This window comes from Acanthaster planci, linkage group LG01 (assembly GCF_054643075.1).
Source record: "Acanthaster planci isolate LZ-2023a linkage group LG01, COTS_SCS, whole genome shotgun sequence".
Taxonomy (NCBI): domain Eukaryota; kingdom Metazoa; phylum Echinodermata; class Asteroidea; order Valvatida; family Acanthasteridae; genus Acanthaster; species Acanthaster planci.
The window spans coordinates 21,111,620-21,125,031 of record NC_141777.1 but is presented as its reverse complement, the minus strand read 5'-3'; positions in this window follow the sequence as shown (position 1 = coordinate 21,125,031).

The window sequence follows — 13,412 nt, the reverse complement described above, 5'->3', positions numbered from 1 at the left end:
ATTCGTGTTACATTTTGACAATATGAATTTGCAAGTTTTTTTATTTAAAAGACAGCTGTAATCAGTAATATTTGTTTTTATGCAAATCCTCAAATGCCCTTTTTTCTCAGCTGTTCTTACTTCCAAGTTTTGTTTCACTGCTTTCAAAGGGTGATTCGTTGCCTTTTTGTTTCATGCTAACGAATATTTTCATGAGCGCAACTGTGGTGGCATCCCAGGAAGAAAGCCTCAATGTAACATTGAACTATTAAAATAAGTGACTGATGAAAAATGCAAGTATTAATGAGGAGAAGAGTACATAATTTCACACAACGGAAAATACGTCAACTTATGTTTTGAACATGAACTATAACATGACAGGAAAAGTGCTTGTTCAACCATATCTTTATGGAGATCGAACTTGCTGTAAAGAGGTTGTCTTCACCGGACAAAGTGTCTGAAGAGCTATTATACACGACAGATGAGATCCACCTCACAACCTAACATGCTATTTAGCAGAACTATTGGCTGCTTGATTCAAGCTCCGGCTGTCATTTTTATATGCAAGTAAATAAAACACGAGAAAACGCCCCCTTCCCACGTCCCCAAAAGGGGAAAAAATGGGGTGTTATTCAGGGTTCAGGGTTCGGACACGTAGACAGGTTTATTGACGTGCTCTTGGGACTTGCTCATGTTGATGCGTGCTCATTTAGAAATACTAAGGAGAAGCTGTCAGGGAGAACACTTAATACTGACGACTATTGTTTGTGTGAATGTGTATTGTTGTACGTGATGTACTATTGTAGCGTTTATTCACTCGGTCTTTACGTAGCAGGTCCTGTGCAGTAAGGTTAACGGTTTTGTTATCTCCTGAAATATGAACAACAAAAACCAATACCTCTGAAATGGCCGAGTGGTTAAGCTCGCGGATATCAGATCGTTAGACAGTGGGTTCGAATCCCAGCGGTGGCTTTTTATTTTCTCAACGCTTGCTGTCAGTCAGTAGCAATAAGAGACTCTAAATTCACCCGGTCAAATACCAGCAGTACCTTAGCCTAACGGGTAAGCTCTGCGGCTGGCACTGTCCGCGAAGTCCAGGTGAGCGCCTTAGTACAGGTTCGAGACGTATGGCCGACTCGGCGGCCAGGGCTTAGGGGCTTGTCTCGTTTCCTCCCTTGCATGGTCGCTCGAACCCTTTTGGGGGTTAAATGGATGGGCAGGGAGGAAGTGCGGTGGGCCGGGACCCCGAGACCCAGAAGAGTCCTATATGGAAGCCGGTAACTGCGATTTGTAGCGAATTTCAGGAGTCCGTGCGCCTGAATGCTTGGTCAACACCGCATAACTTTTGCATTTTTACATTTTCCTATTTTTTTTTTCATTTCCCTGATCGTAGAACCCAGAGGGCATTTTTTTTTTAGGATTGAAGCTACAGGAGCTACAGGATTGATGATTGATCTGCAGATCCAGGGGTGGCACAGTCGGGCAGCACTCGCCTCCCTATTTTATTGATGGAAATATATTTTCATTTGTTAAAACAACAAATTTTGTTTGCTTTCAAGTGAAGAATAAATTTTCAAAGAGAAATTCTCACAAAAATTCGTCCCACTCAAAAGTACCAGTGAACCACGGGGACAGAGAACAAGACACAGTTCAAATTAACTTTCGGCTCCCCACATTTGTGACATTTGCGTAACCCTGAGTGAACACTCGCTTAAATGAGTAAATCTTGAGACACTCATTAAAACTGCATTTCCACTTTACCTGTACATGTAAGCAGACTGAACATTGATCACTCCCTCTTCACTTTACCGAACTTTTGAATTTTGTTTTCGTGCCTATTGAATAGCACATGCTTGTACTGTAATTTAGCCTTTCATGTACCTTTGTACATTACCGATTAACAAGTGTGATTTTCTTGCCATGTACTTTGTTGCTCAAAGCAGTTACATTTACGTTTGTATTTACTGATGTAAAGATAATTGCACTTCACTAGCGCTGAAATCCTACGCCCTCATCGGAAGATTTTTTGTAATGTTTAGACAACTGCTTTATTGTATTGAAATACATTACACTTACATGTGTAACTTGCGGTCCCTACCTTCCGTTATTAATAAACTATAGTTCGGAGGTATCCATGCACCATCATGTCTGCCACTGACAAGCCAGGGACACAAACCTTAACCCTTCGTGGCAGAACACCCTAGACTAACCTGCTAAAGTCGAGCTACTAACTCCTACGATCACTGCCCAACTGCTATGGCAACTGAGGCCAATTGATGAGTCTCAACCTCTGAAAATGGCTCAACAACATCCAGTGAATTCCGACAATATTCCAGGTATATTGCAGAATACAGACCCTACAGGCAAAAACAAAACGATTTCAGTCACCTGGCCAAGATATTTAGCAATCAGCTCAACTTGAGCCGTTTTTCCTCACCAGAGCCTGGTGTATTTCAGGTAACCCGCTGAAACATCCCAATCGGAGAATTACATACAGCTCTGAAACACCTATCAAGAAATATGATGTGACAGAGTCGCCCGAAAAGGCTGGACTACTTAAAAAGATATTAGACTGGTCAAGCCAAGGAAGTAGTCATTATATTCCTCATCTTATCGAGCGAAGATGCCTTCGTGAAGGCCAAGGCTCTGCTGCAGAAGAGACACTGTGATCTGTTTGTTGTCGTCAATGTTTTTACAGATAAACCGATGGACACATGACCAAATCTGGCACCAAGAAGTTGAAAGAGTTTACGGAATCTGGTAAGCTTCCTTTGAAAATGCAATTCTGCTATGAACTCAGATAAGAAGTATACTTAACAATGACGGAGAAAACAGAAAAGCACTTGTGAAATTGCATACACCAGCCTGGTTTGTCACAAGGTGGGATCATAAGGTGCAGGAATGGAAGGAATACCACAACAAATCCCCACCTCATATGGAATTCGTCAAGTTTGTTGTCAAAGAAGCTGACCTTGCACGTGACCCAGTGACTTCACTCCAGTGTCTCAAGGCAGAAAGGCCCCTTGGTAATAATATGAAACTAGATGCTCGAAGTGATCAAGCCCGAAAGAGAGACTGGAATAAGCACATTCTCGACTGGGACTAAAACAAAACCAGAGAGACTTTCATTGCGATGTAAAGAACCGCCAGCTTGATGTCTACAAGAATGTCCTCTCCAAAACTCTCAAAGAGAGGAAACCATTCGTGATGAAAAAGGGACAGTCACTTTACTTTTGCCTGCTTAACCCAAGGGCACAAGTCAAGCAATGCCCCAAAGGAAAACTTGCCAGGCATGCAACGATGACACCCGACTTCACTTCATGGTGATGCCCAGCAAGCTCAATCCCCGAGCCCTAGGCAAGAGAATGGAGCATCTGAACCTGTGGCGGCATCAACAATTCCTAACTGCACCCACCCTAAAAAGTCTGCCTCATCTTAAAGGGAGCTCGTACATCCCGCTCTCTAAAAATGCTGCACGCGCAGACGTGATAACAACCGCAGCGGTACACCACCTCAACTGAAAAGGAGGAGAGTCACTCACATCTTTTTTTTCCTTTGTTTGTCATGGTTCACCGTTGCAACGTTTTATCTGGAACCCAATCAGAAAGTGAAAAGAGGTCAGACAGAATTGTGTATTCCTCATGTAACCATATGGCCCTTAAAACTGAATAAAAAATTCATTTGAGAGAAATGTGTGCTGAAATTCTATGGTGCACCGTTCACGATGCGCTTACCTTATCCCATTTCCAATGACCAACTTGTCTCTTGTTGCTAATACCGGTGAGCAGCAATCCCATTCGCGCAAATTTACTATGGACCCTTCCTCTGAAAATAGTCCTGTACCAATGGGTGATCATAACCCCTAGCTGTTGTATCACTCAATGTTAAGTAATTATGTATCAACATATTCTTTCTATTTTTGGGGAGGGGTTTAATGCTCTGGAGAGGGCATACTACCATATCTTGCCTACAAAAGTCATAATATATTCCATTCCATAACCATTTAATGCTTACAGCATCACACGGCAGCGCCCAAAACAGCAACGCGGCAACGCAAACTCCCGCCCTCCCGGGTAACACAGACCCACATTCATGACCCACACTTTCTCACTGAGAAACTCTGACAATCCTGGCCGAAATGGTTTGAACACTTTGTGGGAAGCGCGGTGAAAAGATTCCCCTCTCCCCCATTCAGTGTTGCGGTGATCTCTTGGACCAAGATTTGGCCCAACCTACCTAATGAGGAGCAACGTTGGGGTGATTTCTTGGACCAAGATTCGGCCAAATCTACCAAATGAGAAGCAACATTGACAGGTGGCGAGGGGGAGGCATGTTGCAACGATACTTGTCCAGGATTGTCTCTAAAAAGTCTGCCTCATCCTAATAGGGAGCGCATACATTCCGCTCTTTAAAAATGCTGCACGCGCGCAGGTGATAACAACTGCAACGGTACACCACCTCAACTGAAAAAAAGGAGAGTCATCACTCACATTTTTTTTGGTCATGGTTCACCGTTGCAATGTTTCATCTGGAACCAAATCAGAAAGTGAAAAGAGATCAGACAGAATTGTTTATTCTTCATGTAACAATATGGCCCTTCAGACCGAATAAAAAAGAAGAGAGATGTGTGCTGAAATTGTATGGTGCACCGTTTACGATGCGCTTACCTTATCCCATTTTCACTGGCCAACTTGCCTCTTGTTGCTGATACCTGTGAGCAGCAATGCCATCCACGCAAATTTAATATGGACCCTTCCACCGAAAAAATCCTGTACCAATGGGTGATCATAACCCATAGCTGTTGTATCACTAAATATTAAATACTTATTATATACATGTACTTGGTTGGGGGGGCGGTTATTATGCTCTTGACAGGGCATACCACCACACCATGCCTATAACAGTCATTATTTATTCCATTCCATAACCATTTAATGCTTACAGCATCACACAGCAGCGCCCAAAACAGCAACGCGGCAACCCCCCGCCCTCCGGGTAACACAGACCCACACTCATGACACCCACTGTCCATTCAGAAACTCAGACGTCTCTCTAAAATGTCCGCCTAATCCTAATCAGGTTCGTAAGTGTGACGTCACTTCAGTTTAACCCACGCCCACTGCACACGTGCACTGTACATAGGGGTTACATGCATTGATCACCGTTATATAGACCTGCGTATGCGTATTTTCAGGAGGGTAGATAACGAGCGTTGCGAATTTTGTTGCGGGTACTTTAAAATGAAGTTTTTCAAAAAACGGTTGAGGTTTTTGTGCTCCAATCGTTAGATTTCGAAGAAAAACTGAATTCCGCACCTGGAATGGATAAATTTGGAAAGAATAATGGTTGAGGTGTACGCAGCATTGAATTACCAGAGATCAACGTCAAGTTTGGAAGAAGGAACAGAAGGAAAGGTCAGTTGCACCCTTTTTTAGTTTGAGAAAGTTTCTCAAGTTGTACCTTATAATGCTTAACTTTAAGGTCTAGTAAGAAATTTATGACAGTCTATCTAACCTATCAGGCTTTGTATATGAAACTTCACTGTCTCGAAGTTGGGACGGTCTGAAATGTTACTTATTGGCAAAAGTGGTTTAATTTGTCGTTAACTTTCCCCATATTTCAACGGAAAAATCTCCAAGACAGCCATGATTTATGTTTGTCGGATCTACAGACTCACTGAACCTAAATCGTGTGATAGACGATGTGATATGAGTGACAGATTTCTTCTTCGGGACAGATATGAAACCAAAGTGAGAAGCAGAATACTGATTTTTCTGTTCAATGAAGTTACACACAAGAGAATTCAAAGTCAACGCAATGAAAGAAATTTTGTCTACATAGCAAAATTATTCGTTCTCAGTTAAAACTGACTATTTTGTGCCAGAAAGTAGTTGCTAAATGTAAATCTTTAAGTCAGGCTGTGAGCTCGACTTTTTGGGCTGATTAATATATGAATGAATTTTATTTGGTACAAGTTTTCCTGAGAGTGTGTCAAATTAGTTTTGGCTCGTTTTCGGGATTGAGGCCTAGAGCTTAGCCATCATCCCATGAGAAAAAAAAAACTCTGTTGACCAGAAAGGAACAGCATACAGCATCACATTACCCTCCTGAAGCGCCTCCATTTTTCAGCCGCGCATTTCCATGCACAAAAAAATGTGCGATGTCCTATCCAGTCTATCCGCCCTGAGACGGAGTGCACCCTCACCAGCGAAAGAAAGACAGGTGGCACTAAGTTTTCCAATCGGGTTCTACCACACGTTCGACGTGCATGCATAATTAAAAATCGTTGCGCGTAACTCAGCTTGCTCCGCGTCCACGTGCATAAACTTGCGAACCTATGTGGTGCGTGAGTACTAAAGGACTGTTGATTTTATTTCAAAACACGCCCTCTTTTATTCCTGCTCGGAGCGGGAAATTGCGTATTTGAGTTGATTTGATTCGATTTATTCACTGTTTCTATAAAATGTTATTACAAAAACTAATTCAAAGACAAGCAAACTCAACGATTTTCAAAAGTAAAAATAGTAGGGATAACGCAAAAAAGTTAAATTAACTTATTTCCATTGCGGTCACAACTGATGAGAAAATTAACCTGAACAAGACTACGGTAAATAGATAAAAATCATCCAAATATTGTAAAAGCCATCAAAAATGCAAAAGTACACATTCACACAAACAATGGTCGTCAAAATTAAATGCGGTCCCTGACAGCTTCTCTTAAATGGCGAATCAATATTGGCAAGTCCCCGGACCACGTCTATCCGGTTCGTGAGTAACTTTGTGGCGGATGCGCCACGATTTACAGGCTCCCATTGGATGATAGTTCAAGGTACGCATACGCATGTAACTCCATGTGCATGCAGTGCATGTGCAGTGGACCTAGTTAAAAGTGAAGTGACGTCCCACATGATACACCTGCCTACATGTCCCAACTCTTTCACAATACTATGTGAAAGACACGTCATTTTTGCCTTTTAACAGCCCAATAGTTCTGCAAAATAACACGTGCTGTGGGGTGGATCTGATGTGTGGTGTATAGACACATTGTCCTGCAAAGAGAACCTCTTTACAGGAAATTCTTTCTCTGCAAAGATGTGGTTGAACAAGCACTTTTTCTGTCATATTATTATTCGTTTTCAACATTGTAGACCGTAACCAGTGTGGTTCTTCGTATTAACTCTTGCATTTTCCCATTAATCCCTTTTTTACAGTGCAGTGTGACGGTGATCCATGAAAATCGTAAAAAAAACAAGGGAGCGGAAATTCATCTTGTTTGATTAAATAGGACCTGGTGGTCTATACGTTTATGGTTGCACTAGTACTACGCCAAATACGCGCCCAGAGAAAACAGTGCAAAATCAGACAGACACAGCGCGCCGGTTGACTCCCGGTAAGAGGCTGGCCTCCGTTTTTTCACTGGAAATTCAAGATTGTGGCCAGAAGATCACTTTTCGTTTCAATGTGATTGGGGTTAGCCGCGAAAAAAAGGTTTTTATTTGCTTTTCCCCGAAGATACTCCCAAAATAGTAGTAAAACTGTGCGCTCAACTCTGAAGATAGCCGCCCGCCTCTATTCAAAATAGGCCCGCAATTTGGGGGCTTTTTGTACAAGAAATGCACCGACCTGGAAACTACCAGGCCAAAATTCGGGATTTATAGAAATATTTCCATGATTCCTTCTGATTATGCCATACCTTATTGTAAAAACCCCAAGGGATCACAAATTAATTAATGAGCTCGCGCGCAGAAATCCAACCATTTGGTGAGATGCATCCTATTACGGCTGTGCTTCTCCCACATTAATTTGAAATAGCGCCCTCAAGTTTCGGGTTACATATTCCATATGTGTACCGTCTTGTGTGTGTGATATTCAGGAGCTAAATAGTAAACCTGCATGTTTTGTGAGATTCTGATCACCTTGACATTTTCTTGTATGTCAATTGTGTTTGGCGATTTCATTTTTTTCGGGGGGGGATCTGGTTTTATGCCCTCATCCCCCAGGAGGCGTTACTGAACTTACCCATAACATACAAACCTGTTTGAAATAACAGGTACATTTTGGACGTATTGAGTTTGAAAAGGGAGCTATTTGACTATGCCACTTTTGTAACTCCGAATTCCGATATTAAACTTATGGCCAATGAGGCACGGATTAATGAAAATGACAACACTAAGTTTCAGTCAGCCTGATCAAAACTAAGTCTGACGTGGATTAAGGGCGAGGGAGGAGGCAGGATGGCCTTTGCGCCTTTTCAGGCGACAACGGGGTAAAACCAAAAGCTAATACTGATTTGACATCCATTGCAATCTCGATGTCGTTTTCTGTTGTTGAAAATCCAGCAACTATTGTTCCTTTCTTTCGAGCTGATTTCACTATTTTCCTGTTTGTATTTTTCGGGCAGACCTGTCTGTAAGTGATGGATCAACCATTGACAAGAAAAGGAGCGGCAGATGCAATGCACTTATTGCAGCTTTTGGGGGTAACCCAAGAACATATGGGACGTATGTTTTGTGAGAATTTTTCTTTGAAACATCAAATTACTCTGCAAATGAAAGCGAACGAAATTTTATTATAACAAATGAAAATGTATTTCCATCTATAAAATAGGAAGGCGCCTGGATCTGAAGAACCCCTGGATCTCTTACTATTGAACCTCTATTAACAAAAACGATACGCCTGACAGCTTTTATACTGAGATCACTGAGAAGAAATGGACCAAAGACGGTTGGGATCGGTTTTACTGTCGAAAATGAATGAAAATAAATCATCAATCCTGTAGCTCACTGTATTCAAAGCTAAAAAATTGCCTTTTGGGTTCGGCGCCCAGGGACATGAAAAAAAAATGTGGTGAAGGAAAAATACAAAAGTTATGCGGTGTTGACCAAGCATTCAGGCGCACGGACTCCTGAAATTCGCTACGAATCGCAGTTACCGGCTTCCATATAGGACTCTTCTGGGTCTCGGGGTCCCGGCCCACCGCACTTCCTCCCTGCCCATCCATTTAACCCTAAAAAGGGTTCGAGCGACCATGCAAGGGAGGAAACGAGACAAGCCCCTAAGCCCTGGCCGCCGAGTCGGCCATACGTCTCGAACCTGTACTAAGGCGCTCACCTGGACTTCGCGGACAGTGCCAGCCGCAGAGCTTACCCGTTAGGCTAAGGTACTGCTGGTATTTGACGGGGGTCATTTGGAGTCTCTTATAGCTACTGAATGACAGCTAGCGTCGGGAAAACAAAAAGGCACATCTGGGATTCGAACCCACTGTCTAACGATCTGAAAACCGCAAGCGTAACCACCCGGCCGTCTCAGAGATACTCCTGTTTGCTGTTCATATTGATTAAGGAGATAACAAAGTTATTCAACTTAGTGCACAAAACGTTGCTGTGTAAATACTGAGTGATTGAAACGTTATCCGCCCTGAGCCGGAGTGCACCCTCACCGGCGAAAGAAAGACAGGTGGCAATACGTTTTCCAACCGGGTTCTAACGCGCGTTCGGCGGGCACGCATAATTAAAAATCGTTGCGCGTACTCAGTGTGCTCCGCGTCAACGTACTTGCGAACCCATGTTGTGCGTGAGCACTAAAGGACTGTCGATTACATTTCAAAACACGCCCTCTTTTATTCCTGCTCGGAGTGGATATAGTGGAGATCAATTGGCTACATGCATTGATCGTCATTTACATGGAGGAATGGAACCGGCAGTCAACGCACAACTCCTGCGATCGTCCAATGGGAGCCTGCACACGTTGTGCACGTCCGCCTTCGTGCCAAAGTCACTTACGAACGGGATAGGGAGCGCGTAAATCCCGCCACGATACACCACCTCAGCTGACAAAAGGAGAATCACTCACATCCTTTTTCTTTTAATTTTCATGGCTCACCGTTGCAACGTTTCATCTGAAACCAAATCAGAAAGTGAAAAGAGATCAGACACAATTGTGTATTCCTCATGTAACCATATAGCCCTTCAGACCGAATAAAAAACTTCATCTGAGAGAGATTTGTGCTGAAATTCTATGGTGCACCGTTCACGATGCGCTTACCTTATCCCATTTTCAATGGCCAATCTGTCTCTTTTTTCAGACACCTGTGGGCAGCAATCCCATTCGTCCAAATTTACTATGGACCCTTCCACTGAAAAAATCTTGTACCAATGGGTGATCATAACCCATAGCTGTTGTATCACTAATTATTAAATAATTATGTATTTACATGTACTTGGTTTTTTGGGGGGGGTATTACGCTCTTGACAGGGAATACTACCTCACCATGCCCATAACAGTCATTATTTATTCCATTCCATAACCATTTAATGCTTACAGCGTCCAAAACAGCAACGCGGCAAACCCCGCCCTCCCGGGTAACTCAGACCCACACCCATGACCCCCACTTTCTCACTAAGAAACTCTGACAATCCCAGACGAAATAGTGGGAACACCTTGTGGGAAGCGAGGTTAAAAGATCCCCCTCTCCCCCATTCGATGTTGCGGTCATTTCTTGGACCAAGATTTGGCCCAGCTTACCCAATGAGAAACAACATTGACAGGGGCGAGGGGGGGGCATGTTACAACGAGATTTGTCCAGGATTGTAGGTCTCCTTGTTCTTGCGAGTTTGTTTTCACTCCCCGTGCGTACGTGAAAACAAGATCGTACAGTGTTGCAAAGACTGACCTACCTTTCCAGATTCCGTTGAGTTGACATAGCGCAGTTGTTGTCAGCAAAGGTTATTAAATATCAGACTCTTTCGTAAAGGAGATTATTGCTTTAATATAATTTTATTACCTTATAAATTAAAAATGTTCATAAAACATTTTAATCTCTTTTTTGTTTTGACTTTTACCGACAGACTTCCAGAAAATTTCAAACCATCAATGTTCATATGAGTACAAGACAGCCAGAATGGAGAGTTCCTCATGTATTTTAGATTTTCGGAAGTGATGGGTCAATTTTTGGCAGGATATTTCTCTCTTAGGTCAGGTAATTTTTAAGTTTCTATAAATTTATATGCCACCGCCACCCACGCCCCCAAAGGAAACAATTGCGTGTCATTCACATAATACTATGAAAGAATTCGACATCTAGACAGGTGTATTGACGTGGTCCGGGGACTTGCCCGCATTGATGCGGACTCGTCTAAAAATACTAAGGAGAATCTTTAAGGGAAAACATTTAATGTTCATGACCATTGTTTGTGTGAATATATATTTGATATGAGATGAAACCAACCAACGCCAAGCAGACCTCAACAACGCCACACAGACCACTGGTGTGATCAGGCAAAACTCTAAATCCTGTAGCGGCAAGGTTAAGTCACTTCTCCACCAATCTGGTTCGTCCAAAATTAGGATATGGTGTTTTTGGTTGGGCTACCTTCACTGAAGAGGAAAGTATTAAGCTTGAGGTTATCTGGCGATACGCTGCCAGGATGTGTTGCAACAATTATACAAGGACCGCCAGTGTCACAGCTATGATGAAAGATCTCGGCTGGCCTCTGCTGGAGAAAAGGCGAACCGTTGCAAGACTTGCCACGCTTTATAAGATTACCCATGGCATAGTAGAAGTCCAAAATGACCTCAAAACCCAATCCAGAACTCATCCTAGATCTCACCAGTTCTCTATAAGTTCAATCTCTATAGTTCAATACAAAAACAATATTCTACAGTACCAGCTTCTACCCATCTACCATACCACACAGGAATGGCCTACCAGAACCATTAATAATCTACCCAACCTGAACTAGTTCAAGAATGCCATGTCTGATTTTATTTTAATGAAGGGGGGCGAATCAAAACATTATCCTATCCTCTAGCTCTGGCACGCGTTCCAAACTCTAGCGGGATGCAGAATTATTTTTTTTTTGCTGAAACAACCTGACACAGATACTCTTGTAGCGTGTGTTCACTTAGTCTTTACATAGCAGGTCCTGTGCAGTAAGGTTAATGTAGTTTCTTTGTTTTGTTTTGTTTTCCCCCAACTCAGGGACTTTTATTCAAGTTTCTCTTGTGTATTACATTAGATTTGACAGAGAAAAGAAATCAAAACATAGTCAATTCACATTAGACATTAATCTATTGCACATCAAAGAAAAAGGCCCCATTTAGTACTGAATTTAGCAGAATTTCCGTTAGAGGTGAAAATAAATCTTTCTAAGGCATAATATCTTTTTAAATCGTCTTCAAACAATACAAATGATGGTTTACCCCGTGGAAGTGGCAAAGCAAAAGAATTAAATTGAGTACATTCCTGGCGTTATTAGAAATTGCGAAAAGGATAGTTTTGTTATCCCAAGGCATATCAATGTTCAAGGTATTTTTAAGCTAATCGCCTACCCCATTCCAAAAAGAGGTAGAAAACTCACAAGTACAAAAGATATGCATCAAGGTTTCACTCTCAGCTAGACAAAAAGAACATAAGCAATTATCTCTTTTCCTAATTTTGAACAAATAGGAGTTAACGGCCAAGTTCTGTAAGTCTATTATTGAAACTATCGCAATTTAGTATCACATATTAACTGAAAGGGCAAACTGCATAACTGCATAACTCCAGCCATTCAGTGAGAGGAAGATTACAAACCAGCTGCATTTCCCATTTATCAATAAACCTACAGACGACCTTCATTGCGGAGGTAAGAATATAATAAAGACGAGTAGAGCCCTTTCTATTCAGCATAAGTAACTGCAAATTAAAAGGAATTAGTGGAAAACACATATTAGAGTTGACCCGTGACAATGTGCTACGAAAAGATTTTTTAATGGAATTAATAACTCCGCCATATTCCAAAAATTGGTCCTGATGTCAAATTTTAGCATATAGTATTTTGGCTAAAGAAGTGACCTTCACTCTCGAGCAGGTCACTTACAAAATTAACTCTTTTTTAGCCCAGTGCTTATAAAAATACATTTATTGCCAATAGTAATTCTATGGTTGTACCACAAAACATTTTCAAGCACATCCTCCCCTTGCGAAGGGGCATGACACTTAACAAAATGACTCCACACTTCTAAAATGTCAATCCAAAACTGATTTGGATACTTTAACAGCTGAAGAAAATAAGTGATGCTAAAATAACCCCCTTCAATAAACAACCCATCCTGAATACCACTAATCTTATAAAACAAAGAAACCCAGCTAGAAGTGTTGCTATTCAACAGTCTAGGGATCTACGTACACGAACTTCAATGTATAAACTTAAATCAACCATCTTGACACCCTTTTTTCCACCCTTGGCAGTACGGTCACCAGGATTTTTTCCAGGGGAAGGCAAACCATTTTCCCCTTGGGGCAAAATTTACTTGCGTTCAAGTGGGGACAAGCTAAGTACTAATGAACAATTAATGGCGAGGATTTTCATCGCTATTCATTTCTTTGTTCCTTTTGCAATCTATTTTTCCCTTTTTTGGGGGGGGGTAAGGGACGCCCGTTTCCTTTGCTT